This window comes from Polyodon spathula, chromosome 5 (genome assembly GCF_017654505.1).
Source record: "Polyodon spathula isolate WHYD16114869_AA chromosome 5, ASM1765450v1, whole genome shotgun sequence".
Classification (NCBI taxonomy): Eukaryota; Metazoa; Chordata; class Actinopteri; order Acipenseriformes; family Polyodontidae; genus Polyodon; species Polyodon spathula.
The window spans coordinates 64,817,481-64,845,163 of NC_054538.1; the positions used below are offsets into that span (position 1 = coordinate 64,817,481).

Here is a 27,683-nt window from a genome sequence, read left to right on the forward strand (position 1 = left end):
TGTTTCAAAATCAGTTTATTACTCACCTTAACAAAGTATGTATTAAAAAAATAAAACGTACCTGCAATAAGATATCGAATTTCATTAATAAGAAGAACATTCTGTATAAAACAGCCGATGCCATGTTCGGTATGATTCTTTTGTTTCATCGTATATCACTGTCGCACATCAGCTGTGACACAAAAAGACATTTATTGCAAAGCGGGATATTTTGTTTTCTGCACATTTCCCTGTCCCTCTGTTACCACAGAAGTCAGGAAGCACACAGCAGCACACAAACAAAGGCCAGAGTATTAATACAAAAATAAGTTTTAAAAAAGTGAATGTCAATAAATAATAAAGACAAATGCGTGATTAGTGCGTGTTAAAAAAACAATCTAATCTAAGAAACAAACATGTTAATCGCAGAAGTTAATTGACAGCCCTAATAATTACTTGTCTTGAATGCTTTTTTAAAGACTTTTTGGGGTTGCTTAAGTGTTCATTGTTATTGCCTTTTAATTATTGAGAACAATAATAATAATAATAAAAAGTTTCAATAAGACAATAACTGCATTTGCATGGTGGCAGATGTTGGCCCATGAGTGATGTATTGATGTGATGTATATTTACTAGAGGCTTGTCTACTGTTTTGGAGTTTGTGAATGTTATCCCTCCCACTAAGAAATGTGACAAAAACAATAAAGAGACATTATTTCAAGTGAGTTTATTGACAGAGTCCCCAGTTTGGTTTTCATTTAGAAAGCGGTTTATTCCAGCTCGGAGACAAATGTAACTTGAAATGTTATATTTGCCTCCCTGGGAGTGTCTTCCATTTCCATAGAAATCCCCGGGTATTTCATAAAGATTTTATTAAGATGTGCATTTTCTGCAGTTGAGACAATTCGTTTTTTGTTTCAGCCAGACCTGAAAGACAGCAATTTTATTTATTTTTTGGTATTCTTTTCCGTTTTGCTATTCATTGAATTGTTCTTCATCCAAATCTGTGTGTCTATTACTATTTTGGGGATTTTTTTTTACTGGTAATTGGTCACACAGTTTTATAGTTACTGTACATCTGAAACTGTAAATAAGAAGATCACCGGTACTTTAAATTCAAGGTGGCAGCCAGTACAGTAGATAGAGAAATATGTAAAAAAAAAAAAAAAAAAAAAAAACAGAACACAATGCCATTCAAAACAATTGCCATCTAGGCCAAATCATTGTTACACAGAATGTATTTTAATATAACTATTCATAATGATGCAAACATCATAAAGAAGGCAAGAGATAAGTACAAATGTAAATGTAATTTGTCGTTACAGTATTGTAATGGCCAGCAGAACGGAAGAAGTAGGTAGGAGTCAGGTCTGCTGCAGAAAGCCGTTTGAACTGCTGTGTTTATTTTGCTCCTCGAGTTCTTTTAGGAAGCTCTTTGTTGAAATAGATTTAACACCAGGCATAAAATGGGCACACTACCTCACTCTGGCAGACGACTTGTATGGTGGAACAAAGAAAGACCCCTGTATGTTGCATGAATTAAGACATACACATATGTATGTTGCTGTAATAAAATAAAGAGCTATTTCATTGGAAGAAACATTGTATGAGTTTCTTTAGATACACGACACTCACACAGACAGGCACAGCGCTCACACACACACAGCAGTGTTGCATAAAATCACAACCACATTGGAACAATTTTCCACCCTGTTCCACAGTTCTTTTTTAAGTCCTGTCCCAGTAAGGGACCTTGCGTGGCGACTGCCCCGGTGCTACAGTGATTAAGAAAATGTTAAAATGTTAACAGCTCTGTGACATAACTATTGCTTATATTAATCAAGTAACAGTACCATGGGTTATATTATAGACCCTACCAACTGGTATTAAACATCAGTAGGTCTAACACTTATCAGTCAAGTGCAATACCTTTTAAAATACGCAGAAGTCAAGTGGTATTAACGTTTTTTTTTTTTTTTTTTTTTTTTTATCCAGCCTTGTACAGTATACTTGAATATCGAATTTTCAGTTTTTAGATAATATCCAGTTTTAATACAAAATATATAACATATACAACAAAACACCATTCCGTCTAAATTTTGCAGAGAGTATTTTTTTCATTTTATATTATTATTATTATTATTATTAATAATTTGTCATTTAAGCAGACACAAAGGGTCAATTGCAGCGAACCAAATTTAGTCCACTTGATGTGTCTAACTATTGAATTAAGCAAGTTTAGTCCACTTCATTGGACCAAAATTAGTCCACCTGTTAATCGCGATTGCATTGTACCAAAAGTTAATCATCACAGGTAGATCATCTACTAAATCAGACTAAACTAGATCCCGATTGCAGCATGATTTGTGATGATCCTGTTTTCTAAACACTACTAGGACAAGTTCATGGTTTTCCTTAATTGTCCACATCTGGATTACTCTCCTTTCTGTAAGAACGAGTAGTCTTCCTCAAAAAATGATACGAATTTTTTAAAAAACGTCTGTCGACGTAAAAAGGAGACTTTTACAATAAGACACGTAAAGCAATACAGGCAGTGTACGCCATTCTAGTTTAGGCACTCTTATCTTACAGAACGTCTTGTTAATCCAGGTTAGTTATATATATATATATATATATATATATATATATATATATATATATATATATATATATATATATATACAGCTCTGGAAAAAATTAAGAGACCACTGCAAAATTATCAGTTTCTCTGGTTTTACTATTTATAGGTATGTGTTTGGGTAAAATGAACATTTTTGTTTTATTCTATAAACTACTGACAACATTTCTCCCAAATTCCAAATAAAAATATTGTCATTTAGAGCATTTATTTGCAGAAAATGACAACTGGTCAAAATAACAAAAAAGATGCAGTGTTGTCAGACCTCGAATAATGCAAAGAAAATAAGTTCAGATTCATTTTTAAACAACACAATACTAATGTTTTAACTTAGGAAGAGTTCAGAAATCAATATTTGGTGGAATAACCCTGATTTTCAGTCACAGCTTTCATACATCTTGGCATGCTCTCCACCAGTCTTTCACATTGATGTTGGGTGACTTTATGCCACTCCTGGCGCAAAAATTCAAGCAGCTCGGCTTTGTTTGATGGCTTGTGACCATCCATCTTCCTCTTGATCACATTCCAGAGGTTTTCAATGGGGTTCAGGTCTGGAGATTGGGCTGGCCATGACAGGGTCTTGATCTGGTGGTCCTCCATCCACACCTTGATTGACCTGGCTGTGTGGCATGGAGCATTGTCCTGCTGGAAAAACCAATCCTCCGAGTTGGGGAACATTGTCAGAGCAGAAGGAAGCAAGTTTTCTTCCAGGACAATCATTTTACCCAAACACATACCTATAAATAGTAAAACCAGAGAAACTGATAATTTTGCAGTGGTCTCTTAATTTTCCAGAGTCTCAGAGCTATATCTATTATATATAGATATATATATAATATATTATAGATATATAGTTTATATATAATATTTATATATATATATATATATACATTAATTCAATCAAATTTCGGTTAATGTCAGGCAGTGAAACTGCTCTGTGCCTATGCAGCAATGTTGGCAGCTTAAAATGAAAGTATGACCTGCCAATTTGAAACGACATTACTTTTATTTTTACTTCTTAAACATGTTTGATGTAATAACCATGTGTCTTTATTTTTATACAGGGATTGCTTTATATATTTGCATGACACTGAATTCTACATATTGGATTAGTATAGAAGGGTTTACACAGCTAAAGCTAAAAGTTTTGCATTAAGGCTAGAATTTTAGGATTGAGACATAATTATATATATATATATATATATATATATATATATATATATATATATATATATATATATATATATAGGCAAAAAATTCTGCCAGAAGCCATACTACTTAGTACAGTATTTCACATTAGATTTTGAAATGTTAATTTTTGTCAGTTTTTGGTTAAGTATATGCGGTATGTAATTTAATATATTAACGTAACACTGTTCAGCAGGTTTCATTTGACTTTATAAAGCAAAATGTGTTAATTCTATAGTGATGCAAAATGTGTTGCCATAGCTGTAGGTTAGTCATCATTATTAGTCTAAATTATTCCACTTGTTTCGATCTGTTAAACCAATTACCAGGATCATCTGTTTGGTGCGCTGCAATCACGATTAAGTTAGTACAGATTTGCAGGATTTTCTAATCAACATTTTAGTCCACTTGATGAGGACTAAATCACTGGTACACTGGAATTGGGCCAAAACGGCTTACAGAAACTAAGAAGTGAAGTATGCACATTAGCACTGCTGTTGCAGTCACTTGCAATAGAATCTCAGTTTTACATCTTATACATAAGCAGCAACCAGTCTCACAAAAGAATATTCTTTGATATATAATTCATTTATAAGAACTGATTAGTGCTTTTCTTCTCGTTTTGTAACAAAATTCTCAGATTCAAATGGACTACAAATATGTACAATACAATTCTCCCTTGTTATATTGCTACCTGCCAGCGTGAAACAATGAAATGTCCTTACATAGTAAAGTACTGTAGCAGTACAATTTACCGTATACAGGCCTGGCCATGAATTAACAAAATGTGTTAATTATCAAATCTGGAAATATTGAGAGGGAGTATTAGTTCCACAAGTACTTAGAATGAAAAAGGTGTGCAAGGTAGTTTCACAAATAATCAATAGCAATATACATGCCAGGAGTTGCTTTACAGAAGACATCCCTGGAACAAGGATTACATCTGTTATGACTTGCTTTTTTCTCCACTCAGTACCAAACATTGCTCCACTTAACATAAGTTATCATAAAGTTCTATTGAAAGATATTTAACAATCAAAGACAACTGGCTTGATTGAATTTTATCAAGACAACGCCACTACCCAAATAGCTTGAAGAGTCCTAGCTACCAAGCAACTGGGGCTGGACACAGGAACAGTTAGCCCATCCTTAGTGAGAGCTCAACCCCTGTTACTATGGGGTGTTTCCATCTTTCATGAATTCATGTGGAAAAGCCTACAGCAAAACACCTGCCATGGACACTTAGCCAGAAAGCAAACACAGTGAATCAAACAGAATTGCAAAAGTAATGTATTTTAACAAGTCATGTTGTCAGTCCTATAGTGGCAGTACATCATTTCTTACCCTTTTAACTTTTTAAACACTGAATAACACTAATGAGTATTTACCAGAGCGTCACAGCACTGATAAAGGGTAGTGATTTTTAAACGCCCTACAACACCGATAAGTTTAAAATGAGTGAAATATTTTTACCCAGCCTTGCACAGAATACATAAACATACACTGATGCATTTTAAGCTTTTTTTTTTTTTTTTTTTAAAAAACAAATCTCAATAATGATGCAAAATGTGCCAACAATTACAACAAAAAAACCCTGTTCTGCACACAAATACCCCTTTGATACAACACAAGCTATGCTTTTGACACCCTGCAGCAAATGAAGGGGTGACTCCAGAGGAAGGAGATTGTAAATGTACTGCTACACTGAACAATATGGTATTGATGACATGTTATTGTTCTGTATGAGTGGAGAATGTAAATGCTTATTTTTATCATGCACTCCCTGATATGAACCAGTCAGCCAGCGGTTTGTAGCACACCACAAGGGCAACACTACAAAGGCAACATGTCCAATGTGAACGTCTGCAAGGAATGACTGATATATTTCTTTTGTCAAGGCAAAATCTCAAGAGAGAAAAGAGAGAGGCCTAGACTGTAAAAGTGTTTCCTCTGTGTGAAAATGTTTCCTGCAATGCACAACCCTAAGGCATAGTATCTTTAACGCTGAAAGAACATGAGGTGCTCAGTACACACATGAACTTGCAATGAAGTGGCACTGCAATGGCAGTCTAGTGCAGTAAGTGTCAATGGCAGCACAGGAGAAACTAAAATGGTATGAGACATTGGATAGGAATGGGACCACAGTGGTAACATTTTCATATGTTCACGCAATGGTACTGTATGCACCAATTGTTGGTTTAATGATTACCATTACAGGACCACTGTGCAATATTTGGTTCATTATTATTATTATTATTTATTATTATTATTATTATTATTATTATTATTATTATTAATAATGTAATTTATTAACAGACGCCCTTAGCCAAGGCGACTTACAGTTGTTACAAAATATCACATTACAGATAAGAGCAGTTATAAAGTACAGTAAAATAGGTAGAAAATAAGATCAAATTCAAATAAAGAACACAGTAAATAATTATTTCTAAGAGTGAAATCGACTAAGAGCAGTTAAACTAATGGTAAAAAGATCTGCTTATAAGAGTAAATTCCCTTACAAGCAAGTGGTAAGTACAATAAATGGATAAGAACAATTTAAAATAAGAGCAATTACCAAAAACATGAATACGGATATCTTTAACAGTAAAATCAAGTACAAGATATAGAAAATATGGGGCAGTTCAGTGCAAGTGCAAGATGATGCAAGTACTGGTACAATTGGTTGCTGTATAGTCAAAAGTTGTAAGGTTTATCGATGCTGTCCGAACGGGAGTGTCTAAAGGAGGCGGTGGAAGGTGGTCAGGGACTGAGCAGTCTTGATGGGTAGATTATTCCACCACTGAGAGGCAAGGGTGGAGAAGGAGCAGGATCTGAAAGCAGGGGAGTGGAAGGGGAGTTACAGCTGATCTGCTGGTGGCAGAGAAGCGGAGAGGGTGAAGGGAGAAATCATAGTCTGGAGTTAGGAGGCAACAGAAAGGTCAAGACAGTGATAGGCAAGTACAAGAGTTTTTAATTGTATGTGAGTGGAGGGAGCGGAGCAGTGGTGTAGCGTGGGAGAAACGAGGAAGGGAAAAGATATCATTATGATAATATTCTATTCTCTAGACACTAAAATCAGATGCTCATTTGTCTGTCCCTGGTATGTACATTGTCAGCTGGGTTTAATTTTGGCTGTTAATTCAGGCCCCTGTTAAGCTGAATCGTTTTGGTTTCTTATTGAGGGTTTATTCAATTCAATCATTAATGAGGGTATGCCAGAGCCAATACTTGCGCTGGGGCTGGATTTGTGTTGATGATCAAGGGGGCAGGAGTTTAGGTACTTTCAATACCAGAAGCATAGTGCAGGGAAAATTTGATTTGTAAATAAAAAATGATTAAGATATATATATATATTCAAGTCATCTCAATACTCATATTTGCACGCGAATGCATGTGTACTTTGACTTTTTTGTGCATTTGATGGTGTGACGGGGGCGGGCCTTTCGTTAGTTTCTCAAAGCATGCGTGCAAGAGCAGTTTGGACGCTCAATGGGAAACAAGCTGTCAATCAAGTAATTGAACAGGGAAGCTCAGCTGTGGTTTGGCTGATCAGGAATCTCTGATTGGCTGGGGGGAGAGCCCCACCATTTAAGGAGAGGCTACAGTACAGATCGGGGTGCTCTGCTCTGCTGTGCTGTGCTGGTGCTGCACTGGTGCTTTTGCGAGTCTTCTGTGTTCTTTGTAGTGTTTTTCATGTTCAGCTGAAAGCCAATGTCTGTTTGTACATGCGAGGTTGGCGAAAGGTGAAACGTCTGCTGGAGAGAGAGAAACGAGGAGTCACTGTGTGTGTAACCAGGATTTGTTATCACAGCGGAGAGAAACAACCCACTGACAGGCAGCCAGGAAAACCTCAGCAGAGCAAAACTACCAAATAGTAAGCATCTGATAACCTGGTGATTTATGAAATTGCCAGCGACCGTGCAGATCCGGGTTGGGGTTCATGAAACTTCTTGTTGCTAAGCTCAGGAGAGTGAAACTAATTCACTGTGTGTATATCCAGGACATGTTATTATTTGGCTCAGAACAGCGAAACTACAAACCAGGAAGTATTGGCGAACCATGACAATCTGTGCAATGAAGTCGGTGTGTTTGTGTAACCAGGACTTTATTGTTTGTGGGTTAAGGTTAGATTACGGGATCAGGGAACGGTCCCCAACCAGTATAGCGAGTGTGTGTAGTGCAGTGCACTCTGGTAGCGGGAGCCTCCTTATGGTGGAGATAGCGCTCAACTTTTATTTTTGACCCTAGTGGAAACACTGTGCAATTATTGAAAATACTGAATGAACTGTGCCTGATAATAAAACATGTGCGCCTGTGGGGCATGTCAAGTGAAATGTTCAGTGTCCAGGCTTCTCGATCCATTGAACACCCACACTGATGTAACCCTGGTTTCCTGAAAGAGAAGATGACCACCAACCAATACTTTTGGGATATGCCTGCCACAGCTGAGGTATGTGCAGAGCATTTTATGTCAGAGCTGCCGATAGGGAACAAACAGTCACTCCACACAGCTCACTTCCTCTATTGCATCAAACCTGCAGAAGTGACTGAAGCGACCTTGCAAGGTTTGGTGGTCGTCTTGTGTTTCAGGGAACAAGCCACCAGGAGAACTGTTGCCTTCTCTCTCCGGACCTTCTCTAAGAAGGCCTGGAGGAACAGTATTGGTGGGAATATGTACAAGAGCATCCTGGGCCTTTCGGGAGAACCATAAGGGGCAGTGAGTCGTCTGTGCTGTGGCAAAGAGATCAACCCTGGCCTTCCCGAAATATTCCCCATGCGCTCTATCACCTGAGGGTGGAGTCGCCATTCTCCTGGACCTGCCCTTCATCCTCCTCCTGATGGAAGGAGCCACCTTCCCAAGAAGCAGCGATCAAAATCACATTTTGATCCTCATCAATCATGCTGACATACGGCTCTAGTCATACTGGCCCACTTAACACTCCGTGCAGGAGACACTCAAAGCGGATGCCAGACTGAGGCACCTGAGCCTTAGTGCAGGGGTGTGATGCATGAAGTCACTGAAGTACCGAGGGCAGTGAGCACCTAGGGCCGTGCACTGAGGGCACCAGGGGCACCGAAGCACCGAGAGCATGGAGCGTCAAAGCACCAAAGGAGTCGAGGCACCAAGCGCCGAGGGTGTAAGCACCGAGGTACTGGGCAGGTGCTTAGCCTTAACCGCGTGCAGTCACACAACCTGGGGTTGCACGTAGCATAAGCCAGGGTGGATACACCGACTCAAGTGGCCGTGATTAGGCACAGGAGAACAGTACAGAAAAGCATGGTGCTGACCATGACTGTGAGTTCCCAGGGGGTGGTGCACAATTGGTCGAGCAGCACCTGGGTAGGGAGGGCTTAGGTCGGCAGGACAGTTCACAGTTCACCCTGCATCATCGACTCCTGTGATTGATAGCCTGCGGGTCTGCTGTGGAGCCACTCAGACCTGCGTTTTCCTCCGGCTGTATAGGTTTGATGGCTTCGCTGTGGATCTGCTGGGAGAAAAAATAAGGCTTGGCAGGACTACGTTTCGGAGGACCCCGAGTCACGAGGGAGTTGCAGCTGTGAACCAGGATTAATAAATACAATTGTCAATTCCAAATTGGGGAGAAAACTGAGGTAAAATCACTGGCAATGACTAAATTAAAAATACATAAATAAATAAAAAGCAGACTAGCAGGCTGTTGAAAAGAGAGAAAAATATTTAACGAAGCACCATTGCGCGCGTTTATAGTTCCGTCAACAGATGCTGTGTTTCTGATTCCGGGGAAGTGGCAAGCCGACTTCCAGCAATATAACTTTTGCAGCAATTTTTTAAAAATGACTTTGAAATACAAGGTAGGGGATTTTGTTTTACTTTTCATGTTGCTCACCTCGCCTAGCTCAAACAGTGAGTGTAAAAATCCTCCTTAACATGGGTTAAAATACTAGATTTCAGCACGTTGGAGTTGCTCGTTGTTGTTGTTGCTTTCCTTTGCAGTACTGGAGCGGTTATTCCGTTTGGTCGAGCTGACCACAATTGACAGCTCCCCCCTCTCCATACAATATTGCTGGTGTTTCTGTGGTTCTGAAATCAGGCATTTTCACTCTGGTTACGAGTCAGCATTCTCAGCAATCTGCAACATTCTCTGTTGAAGTCAAAGTACCGCAGGCAACGCAGGGCACAAACGTAGAAGCTTGACTAAGATGTGCAGTGTCTGATAAATTCATGCCAGAATTCCAAACTTTGGCAAAATAGATTTACTTTAGAGTTTAACAGTGAAATGTGGTAGGTGTTTGTTAAGTAAATATACATGTAAACATAGGCTTGTGTTAAAAAAAACAAACAAACAAAAAAATTATTGTGATGTTGTTTGTTGATTTTAAAACTAACTTGTGTTGTCCCTGTTTGAATACCAGGCTTGTGTTATATGTAAGAGTTTTTGTTTTTTTTACAGTGTTGAAATACATTTATCTGTATTGTATTTAGGGCATTAGTAAAATCTACTAAAATTAGTGCATGTGGTTAATTAGCCTGTGACTACTCAACAATTCTTATTGGACAATAGAGCATAGAGTTATAAAGCACCAGTGCACACAAAGCATTCATTGCTTATAGAAATGAGATTACATTCATGTTTTGTTTTAAATATATATATATATATATATATATATATATATATATATATATATATATATATATATATATATATATATATATATATATTATATATATATATTAAATTATTTACAAGGCGTTTGACAACAATGTTTGATTTCTAGAGGTAACCATTCCAGGAGCAATATGCAATCCATTGAAGGTTAGTTAGCACAGTGAGTAAATGCACTAGCTTTTTATCCATGGATGCCTAGGTTCCAATCCAGGTTACAAAAGATACAAATGGAATTAACCCTTCATGGAATTTAGTCTACATCAAAAAACCACCATACCATTTTGTTCAATAGGCGAAATAGATTAGAAAGGAATGTACCTTTAAAGAGGATTGCCCTTCCTTACAGGACTGAATTTTACTGATGGGTAAACTCACATTACTACTGCCTATGCTATTCCTGCTCTGTGGAAGAGGTTTTTTATCAAAAATCTTTTGAAAATCAACAGTATATCTTGTGCAAGATCCTAGTAGTACAGACTTCGCCACCAACTAATACAAGCCTGCTGACATGCATGGTAAATTGTGGTACAGAAGTCACGATTTTAGAGAAACTACATAGACTATTTAAAGAGCACTGGACTGTGTCAAAGTCATGCCTTGCAGACTAGTTTTTGATCGTTATGAGATATTGCCACAGTAGGCCAACTTGTTCTTTTTTAACTTTCTTCATATGTAAAAGCAATGACTATCAGTGGCTGAGGAAGAAAAAGATGGGCCCCGGTGCAGGACCTTATTGTGGGCCCGACCTTTATATAATACTTTTATAAACATAAAACATGCCAAGTCACGTGTTCTTGAATTGCACTCTTTTTTTTTTAAATCACAAGCTAATAGGTTTAAGCATCAGTCCCTGCAGGATTGTGCAGAATTTTTTTTGCACAGAAAATCTTTGTTTCAATCAGAAATATAGGCATGTTAATTTGCTTTATTTTGGTACGGAGAAGCACCCGTTAACATCTTCCACCTAAACTGCAAGATGAATCGTGCTGCACACAAAATAGAATGAGGGAGAATAAAAATGTAATTACTGGCACTGGTAGCTACAATTATATGAATATGAAGGTAACATCTACAAATATAAATGTGCAGGATATCTACAGGAATTGAAAAAAAAAGGAGAAAGTACAAACTAATCCTGTAAAGTCTAGACTGCAGCAGGAGATTGAGCGCTTAGTTAGAGAAAGGAGGCAGCTGAGGAAGCAATGGAGGAGAGCAGAACAAACTCAGAATGAGGCATTCAGTCTATTACAAAGGGTCATAAAACATAAGCTTGCAACATTGCGCAGAGCTGAGCACCTACGGAAAACAGAAGAAGGAGCCTGTGAGAGCCTGTGAGAACTAACTTTTATAAAGACCCATTCAAATTTGCAAAGAAGTTATTCACCAGGGAGAAAAATGGCACACTAAGCAAATAAGTCTGAGCTGGAGAGATATCTCGAGGAAACGCACACAGATTGAAAAAGATGTCGATTCCTTCAGACATCCCACCTATCAAGCCACCAGAATACCAAATGGAGGACTGTGCACCTAAGTGGAAAGAAGTAGAGCAAGCTAGAAAAATGCAAGGGCTTCATCATCTCCTGGGCCTAATGGAGTTCTGTACAGAGTGCACAAGAGTGGAGTTCTACGAATCCTGTGGAAATTGATGAAAGTGGCATCGGAAAAACAAGTTGTACCAAGAGCATGGCATCGAGCAGGTGGGGTCTTTATACCCAAAAAAAAAGATTCTATGAGTATCGGTCAGGAAATGATATTGGTAAATTCACACGAGGAATGCAGCACCGGTGTTGAAAACTGGAAGAAAGTGGGCAGCAAAGGAAGCCGTGGAAGATGCAAAGGATGCCCCTTGTATTGGTGATATCTGGTGCAAGTACAGCATGGAAGAGGAGGCCTTGGTCTCAATTCAGCTCCTCCTACATGGCTCAAAGCAGCCCCAACTCAATGGAGGAAGCTGGCAGTCAATGAGGTGCAAAAGCAAGAGGAGAGGATGAGGTGTGTAAAGGCCATTTCCCAGGCCAAGCAGGGAGAATGGATGAGATGGGAGAGTGTGGAACAACACAAGATTCGCTGGCGAGATCTATGGACAATGGAACAGAGCAGGATCAGTTCCCTGATGTTATGTATATAGTTCCCTGGCATTGTATGTATATACTTCACTCACTGGTATTTTATGCACACAGAAAATAGTTCCCTGGCATTTATTGTATATAGTTCCCTGGCATTTATTGTGTACAGTTCCCTGGAATTTGATGGAGTTAGTTCTCTGGCACATCAAGTGTATATAGTTCCTGTCCCACAATTTATAGATAATAAAAAAAACACCCATTACATGAAAACAAAGCAATATGTGTGCAACATGTCTCCTATTATTGTTCCTGTTTGAAAAAGTTGGCCACCATAAAAGTTCACTTGACCACCAGATTTTGAAAGCAAGTGGCCAAATGGCCACCAGCATACAAAGTGATTTGTCTCACCCTGTTGCAGTGGCTGGGTGGAGAAGAGCTGTTTGTCAAGTTCAGAAGGGAGACCTTGGCCCCAGTGTCATTTAGATTTATTGCATAGGTATTAAAACATGAAGGAATGGTCAGCACTGTGTGGATTGTGGCTGGTAAGGAGCACTGGGCTTTGGACTAGGCAGGTGCTTGTCATGGGGCCAAGCGACACCACCTGGCAGTGATTTAGTTTGTTGCAATTTTGGCACTGTTGGCCCCGGCCAAGTCAGTCAGAGCTCTAAAGTCGTGTCTGATTGAACCACAATCCCCACAACAGGGCCTGGGATGCATAGGGAGCTGCTAAACTTTCTGCACTGCAGGGTCTGTAGCTGTGGCTAACGAGGACGCTTCTGTAATCCTTTAAGAGCTGCCTCTACTTGGCTGGCTATCACCAGGTCCCAGTCATAATCTCTCTCGCACTTGTGCATTAGATGTCGTCTCAATGAGCTGGTCTCTAATCCTTTCGTCATGCAGTAAAGCAAATGTAGAGGATTGCTAGCTCCCTCAGGGTAGACATACTGAGACAACAGGTTGTTGCATCCGTTGTCTAAACTGGAACTGGCGACCGAGGATGCTCTGAATGGCTTTGAAGTGAGCAACAAGAAGGCCGATTGCATCATCATAAGTGGGAGCAATACCTTCCATGTCTTAACAGTGCAGCAGAATCACCCACATCTTCCAAACCTGCAGCTATACATTTTTATATAATCTAACAAGTGGTTCCATGGTACGAGTGGTGCCAAAAATGGTGGTGACGGTGGTGATGGTGGTGATGGCGCAAGCAAAGACTCCGCCATCCTTGTCGCCAATTGATGTATTTCAAGAAGGGCATAAACAACTGCTTTTCACGATAAATCCAGCCTTCTTACAAACATCCCAAGAACACGGTGTCTGCCGTAAAAACTCTCCTACAACCCCTGTCTCTTCAGTTATGAAAGTTACAAATCAATTTTTTATCCAATCTACAAGTTCTTGTCTGCGCTAAAGAGAGACAGTTCACTGCCAGGGACATTCATACTTTTAATTACTTTACGATTTCAGCTTTACTTTACTCAGCAACAGCGAGTGGAAGCGACAGCGAGTGGGAGAAGTACAGGCATGGAAAAGTACAGAGCAGTTTCGAAGCAGAAAGGAGAAATTGCATCTTGAATTGCTTTAATCAGAAAACAGAGGACATTGGGGAAACACAGCAGCAGCTCAAAGTCAAACAGCCGCGTATGTTTTTCTGATAACAAACAAGCTGAAACTCGGAGCAGCTGATTCAAATTCAGCGCCGTTTTGAGACACGGGCGAGGGGAGGAGCCAACAGCACAGCAGAACAACGCAGTTAAACGAGGCAGTCTTCCCAGCGACAGCGAGTGGAAGCGACAGCGAGTGGGAGAAGTACAGGCGTGGAAAAGTACAGAGCAGTTTCGAAGCAGTTTGAAAGCAGGTTGACGGCTGCAGAAGAAACTAAACTTCAAAAAAAAAAACCTCAACATGGTCTTCAAGCCAGTAATCTGTGACACCTGCTTGATGTGGGAAATCCGAGAAAACCCAGCTAAACCAAGTGTGCGTAAAGTGCCGCGCGATCCAGGATTTGCATAAACTAGTAAGTATGCTAGAAATGGAGCTGGAAGAAGTGAGACAGCAACAGGATCTTGAGGAACTGGCACACCCACAATTCATGGAAGTCTGCATCACCCCTAACAGACTGAAAGCCACCAGGGAGATAGAAGGTCAGAACAGCTGGGTTCAGGTAGGCAGAAGCAGGGAAAAAAAGAAACTTCGTCAAACACAACCACCAGAAATCAAAACAACCAACAAATTTGAGTCACTTCAGAATTTTGATGAGCAGAACCAACAACAAGAGAATGAAGGGAACAACATCCAGGACCCTATTGACAGTGGTGACCAGACAGCAAAAAGAAGGGAGGTCATGATTGTTGGGGAATCCATATTGAGAAACACAGCAAGTTCAATTCGCAGTTTGGACCCCCTTACTACAACAGTGTGCTGCCTTCCGGGAGCCTCGGTCAAGCACATCACTGAGAACGTGGACAGGCTCCTAGAACGAACAGGAGACGACCCGGTAGTAGTCGTCCACATTGGTACAAACAACATTGGAAGAGACAGACCAAAATCCCTGCAAAACAAATTCAGAGAGCTAGGAGATAAAAAGAGAAAACCAAAACTGTGGTATTTTCTGGTATACTACCAGCACCTTGCAAAGGGCCATATGGACAGCTGGAAATAATTAATCAAAATGCATGGCTGAAGACATGGTGCACACAGGAAGGCTTCACCTATCTTGATCATTGGACCACATTCTACAACGAGGACTATCTGTATAGACGGGACGGACTGCACTTAAATAACAAGGGAACCAGTCTACTTGGAGAAAAGATCCTCGAGCAGGTTCAGAAGCATTTAAACTAGAAAGGAAGGGGGGAGAAATCAACAAGAAAACAGAAGGGAGACCACATCAAAACAAGAACAACAACTCAGGTAAGACAACCATTAAATGTATTTATCTAAATGCTAGAAGTATCAGAAACAAAATTCTAGAACTTGAAGCTATTGCACTAACAAGTAACTATGATGTGATAGGTGGTACTGAAACTTGGTTGTCTGAGAGTGATGGGGACGAATATAATATTTGTGGGTATACACTGTATAGGAAAGACAGGCAGTACAGAAGAGGAGGAGGGGTAGCGCTATACATAAGAAACAGTCTTGAAGCCCAGGTGTTAAACCTGGACAAAGAAAATAAAGCCGAATCAATATGGGTCAGAATAACGGACAAAAATTCAAAAGGCATAATAATAGGAGCATGCTATAGACCGCCAGATTCAGACAGTGAGCAAAATAATCTGTTATACAATGACACTAGAAATGCGTGTAGCAAAGGAGAAGCCATACTAATGGGGGATTTGAACTTCCCCCATATAAAATGGGAAAACCCAGTGGGTAGCACGAAGGATGAAATAGAAATGGTGGAAATGACAAATGACTGCTTCCTAACACAATTTGTCAAGGCACCGACTAGAGGGGAGGCATGCCTTGATTTAGTCTTTTCAAATAACGAAGACAGAATAACTAAAACAGAGGTCAGAGAACCACTGGCAAACTCAGACCGCAACATGGTCTCATTTGAAGTGTTTTTTAAAACCCCAAAAGTAATGACTAAAGCTAAAGTTTACAATTTTAGAAAAGCAAACTATGAAGGTATGAAACAGAGACTAACAGAAGTAGACTGGAGTAAACACCCACAGAAGAAGGATGGTTGTTCTTCAAAAATGTAGTACTAGAGGTGCAAAACAATTACATCCCTAAAGTAGACAAATCTAAATGTAAAACTAAATTGCCAAAATGGTTTAATAGATCAATTAAAAAAAATATTCAGCGAAAAAAGGCACTTTATAGAGCATTAAAAAAGGACCAAAAAGAAAGTACGCAGAAAGAGTACACGGAACTGCAAACGCAAGTCAAAAAGGAAGTTAGAAAGGCCAAGAGAGAAATAGAAATGAACATTGCTAAGGGAGCTAAAACCAATTCCAAAATGTTTTTCCAATATTACAACAGAAAGAGAACATTCAAAGAGGAGATTAAATGTTTAAGAGATACAAATGGCAAAAAAAATAGCAAATATATTAAATGATTACTTTTCACAAGTTTTTACAAAGGAAGATACTGACAACATGCCCCACATGTCATCCAGTTCCTATCCAGTTTTAAATAACTTTAGCATAACTGAGGCAGAAGTGTTAGAGGGACTAGGAGCTCTTAAAATAAACAAATCCCCTGGGCCGGATGAGATCCTCCCAGTAGTACTCAAAGAAATGAAAGAAGTAATTTACAAACCGCTAACCAAGATCATGCAGCAGTCTCTTGACACAGGGGTGGTACCGACAGACTGGAAAATTGCAAACGTAATACCGATCCACAAAAAGGGAAACAAAACTGAACCAGGTAACTACAGACCAGTAAGCCTGACTTCTATTATATGCAAACTTATGGAAACTATAATAAGATCCAAAATGGAAAATTACCTATATGGTAACAGGGTACTGGGAGACAGTCAACATGGTTTTAGGAAAGGGAGATCGTGCCTAACTAACTTGCTTGATTTTTTTGAGGATGCAACATCGATAATGGATAATTGCAAAGCATATGACATGGTTTATTTAGATTTCCAGAAAGCTTTTGACAAAGTCCAGCACAAAAGATTAATTCTCAAACTGAACGCAGTTGGGATTCAAGGAAACACATGTACATGGATTAGGGAGTGGTTAACATGTAGAAAACAGAAAGTACTGATTAGAGGAAAAACCTCAGAATGGAGTGTGGTAACCAGCGGTGTACCACAGGGATCAGTATTAGGTCCTCTGCTATTCCTAATCTACATTAATGATTTAGATTCTGGTATAGTAAGCAAACTTGTTAAATTTGCAGACGACACAAAAGTAGGAGGAGTGGCAAACACTGTTGCAGCAGCAAAGGTCATTCAAAATGATCTAGACAAGATTCAGAACTGGGCAGACACATGGCAAATGACATTTAATAGAGAAAAGTGTAAGGTACTGCACGCAGGAAATAAAAATGTACATTATAAATATCATATGGGAGATATTGAAATTGGAGAAGGAATCTATGAAAAAGACCTAGGAGTTTTTGTTGACTCAGAAATGTCTTCATCTAGACAATGTGGGGAAGCTATAAAAAAGGCTAACAAGATGCTCGGATACATTGTGAAAAGTGTTGAATTTAAATCAAGGGAAGTAATGTTAAAACTGTACAATGCACTAGTAAGACCTCTTCTTGAATATTGTGTGCAGTTCTGGTCACCTCGCTATAAAAAAGATATTGCTGCTCTAGAAAGAGTGCAAAGAAGAGCGACCAGAATTATTCCGGGCTTAAAAGGCATGTCATATGCAGACAGGCTAAAAGAATTGAATCTGTTCAGTCTTGAACAAAGAAGACTACGTGGCGACCTAATTCAAGCATTCAAAATTCTAAAAGGTATTGACAGTGTCGACCCAAGGGACTTTTTCAGCCTGAAAAAAGAAACAAGGACCAGGGGTCACAAATGGAGTTTAGAAAAAGGGGCATTCAGAACAGAAAATAGGAGACACTTTTTTACACAGAGAATTGTGAAGGTCTGGAATCAACTCCCCAGTAATGTTGTTGAAGCTGACACCCTGGGATCCTTCAAGAAGCTGCTTGATGAGATTTTGGGATCAATAAGCTACTAACAACCAAACGAGCAAGATGGGCCGAATGGCCTCCTCTCGTTTGTAAACATTCTTATGTTCTTATGTTCTTAACTATGTGCTTTAAAATGAGATGGCATTAGCAGTGAAAGAAGGACTGTGACTCTGTTGTCATTTTTTATACACAAATTTGATTTGAAAAAAAACATCTTAAATGATACAAATAAATTCTTATACTATGTGGTTTGAATGAATGAGTAGTACACAAAAAGCTTCAATATGAAAGTTGAACATAAGGGTGGTTGAGAAAAATATTGGCGACTAGAAACTTCTCTGAGTGACAGTTATGCAACTGAGGTATGAACCAGCCTTAAAAGCAGATGGAATGCTGCCTAACACTAGAGAGGATAAATACTCGTTTGTCCCTGTTTTTTTACTCACCCTCTAATGTTTGATCTTAAGACTATTTTATATCACAACTCATTTGGTTTTAAACAGATGTTGTTTGCTTTATATTAATTGACTATACCTGTTTTGTAATGCCTTTTCTTATTTTTATTAATTTGAAAATATGTTTTAATAATAAGTTGGAAATTAGAAACACTGGAGTTGTGTTCTGTAATAAATAAAGTCCTTAATTAACTCCTCTGTCTTTTTCCTGAGTAAAAGAAGACATATGTAATCCTGAGTAAAAGAAGACATATGTGATCCTAGAGTTGACTGCACAGTAGTTGGAACATTATATATTGTATACATGCAAACCTCACTGTTAAATTCTTTGAAGTAATGTTGACTTTGACATTAAGCTTCTACAGTTTTACCTTGGTGCTTGGCTGCACGAAATTGTGTTTAAATCACCTTCATAATACAAAACTTGTACTAGGCAAAACTCTTCCAAGACAGTGCTATATCTTCAGAGTGTACTTGGTGTGAGTGCATTGTTTGCAAAGTGAGTGGAACCCTATTGCTAGAAGAAAAGCAGGCATACAGTATTTTATCTGGTAATTACTGGTAGCCGGGGCCTATGGTCTACAGGGGTTGCTGCATGTCTAACTGAGCAAAGTAAGTTTCGAAGCTTTGAATATGGCACTCTACCATTTCTGTAGTGCACCAGGTACAGATATAATTAAGGTCATATGGGAAGGCTAGATGAGTGTTTTTTTTTTTTTCTGGCTCCTATCCTTGCATTTTGCATGGCAAAGGTTTATGTGCTCTGCAGTTCCTTTTAAAACCATGTTCATCTGAAGATGTTTGAGGGTTGCTAGGGAAATAAAACAACAAGTTCTGGAAAGAATCACCATTCTGCTGCCCTACCGCTACCGCTCACTGCATTTGCTTGTATGTGTAAGGCATTTGTGAAGAAAACTGAACTGCAATTCTCTGTACAAAATGACATTGTCAGGAACGGAGAGAGTAATACCAAAATAAACCAAGAAGAAATTAAAATGGGTTGTACATTATATATATATATATATATATATATATATATATATATATATATATATATATATATATATATATATACACACACACACACACACACACACACACACACACACACACACACACACACACACATAGTCATAATATATATAATATATATATATATATATATATATATATATATATATAGTAGTATAATATAATCATCATATGTTATAGTTACTGAGAGGATTAATTAATCAAATTTATACTGTAGTTGAGTAATTCCTTTACTGGGAGCAGGAAACATTGTGTTGATCTTCATGAAATGGCATAAGAAATTGCAGCTGAGTGCAATCTACTGAAGTTATCAATGCTTGAACAACTCAGCATCCTGTCAGTAAAATAACGTGCTGATATTGTAAGCATGCATAACATCCGTATTAAAAAAACAAACAACAAAAAAAAAAAAAAAACATTTTGAGAAAAACAATCATTTTCTCTTAATATTATCGTCTAATGTTATTTCAGTCAGGCTGCAGTCTATGAACCTGTCAGATAACTGAACCTTAAAAGATAATTTAAGACAACAGAACAAAGTATTCCCCTGTCACAGTGCCATTTTTTCTTGCTTAAAAAAAGTGAAATACTTTCACAGAACAAGAACGAAGCTATGAACTGGACAGACCACAGATGATGCTCATCTATTTATTTATCTGAAGTTATTGCTGCGGTTTAGCAGCAGAAAAAAAAACTTTTTTACAGAAAAAGTGAATAATCCCGAGTGTGTCACATTTACTGAAGTCTCCAGTGTTGGCTCTTAGTGAACCCCATCAATATGAGCCTCACAATCCAGCTTCTTAAACTGCCAGTGCTCAGTACTTAAGCACAAGTGATCAAAAAAGAACACTCCATTCTGAACTGACTTAACCCTTTCCTGCCTAAATAGAATGACCATATACAGGCATGAATATGACCACTTTTTGTTTTAGCACATGTAGTTTGGCAACCATAAATCAGAAATTAAAACCCAGTATATCATGTAAAACCCATATGATATAATGTATTTTGTTGTGGAATGTACATATATATTTTTTTATATATAAGCCGTGCCCCAAAAAATGAATAACAAAATTTATAATAATAAATAATATTTAAAAAAATTACCAATTTTCACCCCTTTCTAAGTTAGATATAGAAAAATGATGGGATGCAACATTTTATGAGGATTTTAAATAAAAAATCTGATTTTAAATATCTTCTGCTGTTGAGGAGCTACAAGATTTTGTCCAACCTATGGTCTGTATGATAAAAATGGCCTGAAAATGGCCTAATTACCACTGTCAGCTATTTTATGGAAGTAGTCCAGACAAAGCAAAATATCACAAAGTATATTGTCAAATCGTATGTAAAAACTTTTAACCTTAAAATATATGAATAAGCACATTATTTTGTATTATGAAGAGAAACGTTATATTTATATACAAAAGTTATAGAATTCAATATAACCACGGATAGCAAATAAAAATAAAAGTCTATAGAAAAATGAACTATATGGTGATCATAAAGCAGTAATCGTAAAGATACAATAAACCTGGTCACCACTGTAAGCAAACAAAACAAACAAATAAATACATAAAAGTGATGTAGTGCGGTGTACTGTCAAGTATAAGCCTCCTCTTGATCTTGTCCTCTTCCAGTTCAAAATACGCGGTGCCTTCATCAAAACTGGCATGTAGGGATGTATTTTTTTTAAATTCCTAGGACCTAGCCTTTTTCAATGACAAGGCTCAGAAGACTGATTTGATTACCTCACAGCTTATTTTTGCCATGAGACATCCCAGAAGAGAGATTGCATCACTGGTGCTTAGGAATCGAAATTAGAGCAGTCCGGGGGTTAAAGCATCATTTCATCAACTCGCGCTTTGTGCTTATCATCATCACCGACGCAGCACAGGAACTTAGACAACACTATAGCAGAGCTGCCAACTGTCTTATGGACATAAATGGAAAGGAGATATCCACAAACAATTTAAAATGAACAATTCTTTATTGCATTTGACAAATGACCACGCTTATAATGAAACGTAATCTAACCTGGGCCCATGGCCTTGTCCATTGAAGCTCGATAGATGCCACTATATTCTGGCCAAACTAATGTAAATGTATATTGATTGAATGATAACTAATTCCAGCGGGCAGGACAAGTGGCACTCTGGGCCACCTTCCCCCAAAAGGACAAGGTGACCTGTTATGCTGGCTGAACTATCTAATAAAGAAAAAAAAAGAAAAGAAAAATTTTCCGACGTGTCCTTATGAGGGTTAACACCACAATGTAGTAAAATTCCATTGGAACTGCAGTCTAACATCCACTGCAGTACAGTCCAAGTGTCCTTGCAGTTCAACAATAAAGAGCAAGAACAATAACTGGCACATTGGAACAGTAGTAAAATAACACTGTAAATGCAGTTTAACATTCCATTAAATAGAATCACTTCTATTAAAAAAGTCCTAACTTTAGTGAAGAATGAGCAAAATGTTAAATCCTTTATGTTCATTCTTTTTTTTTTTTACTGTTAGTGAAGATTGCATTATAAATGTTTTATTAATAGATCATAATTAAAGGGTTTTGAGGGACAAAACGTATGAACCTTATGTCTTGTCCATTAAAACCTGTTTAAACTGACAAAGGGGTACTACATTAGGTTAAGTCACTTATGCTGTCTAGTGTGAACCTACCTTAAGAGACACTTCATTTCTTACATTCCAATTATGCATTATAGATTTAAAAAAAACTATGTAGATACAAACGCTCAGCATTGTTTTACTATTTTGCTAGAATTACTGAGTTTGCACTCTCCACTAACATGTCTAATAAAATATGGTAAAATGCTGCAGTCATGTATGGAATACCTCCACAGAAGTGGTGTAGTTTATAATGAAAATAAAAGCACAGTCACAAAAAGCAAGGAAATTCATTAAAAAAAAACTTTAATGCAGCAGTTAGGGTTGAACTCATTGCCACAAAAGCAAGGAAATACGGCGTTAAAGTTTCTAACCCTAACTCGCCCTTCCCACCCCCACACAAGCAGCCAAAGGAACCAGACAACCCACAAGCAACCACAGACTGCCGTCATCAAGACATAGAACATGCAACTCTTTCCAGATGACACAATAGACATCCGTCCTCATGGTCCAGATGTGCTGACATACATGTACACTTCAACACATACACAGCTACTTCAGGCTGCAGAACCATATCAACTTTACACAAATAGTTTTCTAGCATTTCAAAGCATTCAAATAACTATATAGGTTCAGCTGGTAGGGAGCCTGCCAGTTGTCCAGCCTTGCCCTGTTGTCTCAAGGGCTGCTTCCAGGAACATTCCTATCCAGAAATGTTCAGGTCTGCTACCTGGAAGTCAGCACACCCCTGTACCTCCCATTGCAAAATGGATCTTGAGTTGCCCTGGGATAATTGTCTTGCAGCCTTGGTTCTGCAGTCTCTTTTTTACAAAAAGGGATATATTTGTGTTTTTTTTTTTCTGTATTGAAAATGCGTATCTAGTGCACAGGAGCTTAAAGGGTTAATAAAAATATTTTTTTTGTAATTGATTTATTTTACATTTATCATATGTTAGCATGTTATACTATTTACATCTGGAGTTGAAGTGCTTAAATAATTTATTGGATTTGCGAAGCACTTAGAGAGCTTTGCTTGGTAGGGAACAACTTCAGATTAGAGGTTAGCAAAGGTACAAAAAAATCTGGAACTGGTTATCTGTTCTGAAATACAATTGAATATGTGGGTACCTGCTACATGGACCAGCATTCAACCCATTTAAAAAAAATATGCACAATTTTAAAACATATAAGGTTGTAATAATGCAATTGTAGACGTTCAGTACAGAGATCTACTGTTGAAGCCATACAGATGAGCTTTGACCCTATTCCTTGATCATCAGTATCTCTGGCATCATGTGTATCTTGGGTAAGTAAGAGTAGACTTGTGGAATGGGTGTTGTTCTGTTTCCCATAATAACATTGTTTACACTGAGCTAGAACCTTCTCATCTCCAGTCTTTCAACATCGTCTGCACATCTGTGTAATCAAGGTCACCTTAGTTTGAATATCAAAATAAACCAGTGCCTCCGTGTAGCAGAAATTGAAATGCCAAAAGATAACAGGCATAATAAGCTGTTTAAAAAGTAATAATTGCTAACTGCACAAGATCAACGATGGGTAATGAACGTTTACATATGAACTGTTTACCTAGAATACACAGGTTCATTGCATTGCTGGGCATGAGTCAAACATTTTGAAAACAGTCAAATTTTAAGGAGCAGATTTAAGCATTCTGTTATCAGTATTTTAGGTTAAAAAGTAATAAACTTCTGTTCCATTTTTTTTTACATGGACAACTGCCATAAAGGTGCAAATATTGGCATAACATTGCTGTCTTCAAACAAGAGCACAAAGTAATCAGGCTATTAAAATAAATGTGATTCTGGCAAGTAGGTCTATATTAATTTTCTTTCTTTGCCCCATAGTGTTACATTTTACTGCTATATAGTTAATCAAAGTAATGTACCAAGACTCTATATATTAAAATACTAAATTGGGTATAAAGAACAGCTTTATTGCATACCTGACTATGCTATTTTTTTCAAGCTGTTAATGTAACCACAGAGTGTATGTTAAAGGACTGACAGAGGGTGAAAAAACCAGGCACCCAGACACTGCTGTTTTCAATTAGCATGCTAGGCCCAATAGCATGTCCGGCCGACAGCACTTTATTAGCGGCTGTGTGCAGGACTGAGCTGGGGCTTTGCTTGGCCTGAATTCAGTCAGCAGGCTCAGCCTTTGGGAGTTTCGTGAAGTAATTTAAGGAACAGTTGGAACAAAAACCAGGAGGGACACCAGCCCTCCAGGACCTGGATTGGACACCCTGCATTACTATATTTCTTTACTGTAGCAGTAGTCTGACATTTGAACTGAAAAATATTGGCTTGTCAACTAATTTGTCTAAGCGGACCACCGTGGGAAAGCTAAACTAGATGATTAGACATTTCCCATAGCCTAGGAAGTAAAATGAGGGGCCATATGTATAAACGATGGCGGTAATTTCTTTGGTTGTTTTATTTTATATAAATTACATGTTCATTTTTTGCTTTGTGTGTTGATTATTTTTTTGTATTTATTATTAGTACATGGATTACAAAATGATAGAACTGATTGACATTCTGAGGAACCTAATTACATCACCTGTTACCCATTACCTCATTAAACCTCTAACTGCCCTATAAAAGGTGTGTTGTCAGCACAGTGCAGCAGAGAGCAGGGTAGACTGTGTTGCTGGAGGATCCAGACCAGGAAGTGGATGAGAGAAGCTGGAAAAGGTGGACAAACAGATAAAGGGAAGTTACAGCCAAGTGGTAATACTTTTGTTTGAGTGGTGAACCCTGTCTAACTTGTGGATAAGTGCACAGGGCTAGAATAATCTTGTTCAGTGTGCAATTGGAAACCATTCTATGAGGCAGTACAACACACATATTGACTTTGCTACTACAAAATAATTATGAAATGTGTCTGATAACATTACACTGATTGTATAGGATTATTCTGGTGGTTTGTATATAAGACAACCTGCTGGAATATCTTTGCAAACTTAAATTTGGGACAGAATATGTTGCAACAGAACTGTACTGATGGTGGCTTTGTTTGTCTTTTACTTACAGCATGTACCTGGGCCTGGGGTTTTGGTTTAACCCCCAGTGGACAGTGAGCAGCTGCACCACATTCGAGATGGAGAGAAGCCAGCCCTTGGTTTGATGGGGTCTGTCAGTGTGGGGATAGTCTATAGTGAAGAGGACAAGGGAAAATTTTGCCCTGGAGTGATACAAGCTAGAACACAAGGAATACAAGGCTACATCTTTATGTGCCATGGCCTCTCTTCTCACGGTCTAAGTATCGTGAGTTACCAGGACCCTCCCTGCCTATTTGTACAATTGAACTTGTTTTTAGATATTATTAATGTATGTCAGTTGTTTTAGGCAGAATTGCTATGTTAGATAGATTTTGTATTTACTGTTTTACTTGGGATTGTAGTTTTTATTGTGTAAATTGTTAGTTTTATAAAGATTACTTTGCTATTGAATATAATAAAAATTGAAGCTTACTCACCTGTATTGTGGTCCTTGGATGTTCATCATTGGGGTTTGTGCCACGGAATCCCAAAAGAACATGTAGAGAGATTGGAAAATGGGAGGGTAAACTTTTGTACACATAGTTAAGTGTTTGGTTTATTGTCACCTGGTCAGCTCTCCACCAGTTTGGTGTGTTAAAGCATGTGACACTGGTTTTGTATCTGTCATGTAGGCTGGGCATTAGCTTTCAAGTGCTTAAACTGCAGCTTTCTGTCTCTGGGTCTTTTTCCTGCCATTAACAGCTTGGGCTGTGACACTACCCTATCACAATCCCTTACTTTAGAAGTCAATGACGTACACCGTCACGTTATGGCTACAGGACCCTCTGGGGACAGACAGATTGTCCGAAATATCATGTTTTTAAAATTAATAATAAATTGTGCACACACAGGTGCTGGACGTGAGTGAGGGGCCATGTACGTACGTGAGAGGTTAGGGGCAATGTACGCTTTTTGATTTTAAAAAAATTATATTTGTATGTAGCTTATATAGGCACTTGCCTTCCTGAAAGAACTCTAACCACCAGAAATGTAATTTGTCACAGTTCATGATATTTGACTTCTGGTTGAGAAAGGATCACATATTCCCTTTCCAGTGCCCAAGAACGTAGAAGTTACTGGAGCTATTTGTTTAAAACTTTCAAATTAAAAAAGTTTGTTTGTATTTGTTACTGTATTCCCTCAGTTTACAAATACCTGCACAATTCATTCACAAATAATAATATATCTACACTTGCTTTGTGTGTTTTAAACCAGCTTCCCTGTTATGTCTTAAGCCTTTAGCTGACCAAAAACAATGAAATGCAATGTAAATGCTTCTGTCTATGTGACTGCTATTTTGGCAGTTGTGTGTTCATAATTACATACCTAATACAGCCAGGTCTATCCCTGTTCAAAGGTATTTTAATATGTTTTTGATCAAGGTAAAGCATATTGGGAGAAACCTAATTTACGTGTTTAAATTATAATCCGTATGTAATTTAACGGTTTCCGAAATGAACACCAAGACGTGTATTATCTGTTTCTTGTAGATTACAGTGATACAGTACGCCTTTATCGTACAAAAAGCTTCTTTAATGTAAAATAAATAAAAATCCTTCCTGTCACATAATACTACTATAGCTGTAGATGGCACCTATATATTTTTTTTTATGTCTAGTTATTAAAGTGGGCTTAGAAAAAATGGACTCTGGGCTGGGCCCAGGCGCAGTTGCATTCCTGATAAATTGATACCTGCTCACATCAGACTAATTCAGAAGGTTAAATTGCAGCTCAAATCTGCAGGGTTTTTCTTGGAGGATCTTCATCCAATATATTTTGTACAGCCCATACAAACACACCGAAGCCTGTCATTATCTCCACTTTGATAATGAATAGGCTACAAACTGATTTTTATGTTTTCCAACCAGTAAGTAGTCTATCCTGTACAGACAAGTCACCAATGCAATTTAAAGTAAGCGTTACAAATAACAAAATACTTAAATGACCTAATTACCTACCCAATACAGATTTATTAATCGGACAAATAATACTGTTTTTTGGTGGTAAATGCTGTTTATGCATCATCTGATGAAATAGTCATGTTAAACACTATTACTATGGACCAAAGCCTATTAAAGAGATAAAGGTTAAACTTTTCAGTACAAAATAAATAAATTACACTATAGGTCCTTATAAAACCCAAAAATAACTATTGGGTAATGATTCAAAATGTACAAGACTTTTATTGAAAAGTTTAGAAAGCTGGGCTCTGCTATCACATGTACTGTACTAGAGGTTTTTAGGGAACATAGCTGAGAAAGCATATAACCCACCAACATAACATTACACATGAACGTATATATATTCTGAACATCTTGTCCTTCCTGCATTCGGTCCAGTTTTTACAATGCAAACATAATAAACACTTAACTAACTAAT

General features: G+C 38.0%; 1 long non-coding RNA gene across 2 annotated transcripts in view; it reads left to right on the plus strand.

Annotated features, from left to right (window-relative positions):
* The window catches only part of LOC121316167, a 72,925-nt gene extending 47,272 nt beyond the window's left edge, over positions 1-25,653 (plus strand). For both annotated transcript variants that reach the window (XR_005950361.1, XR_005950362.1), the window contains exon 3: positions 25,297-25,653. This is a non-coding gene — a long non-coding RNA (uncharacterized LOC121316167). The remainder of the gene's footprint in view (positions 1-25,296) is intronic.
* Positions 25,654-27,683: the final 2,030 nt, after the last annotated feature.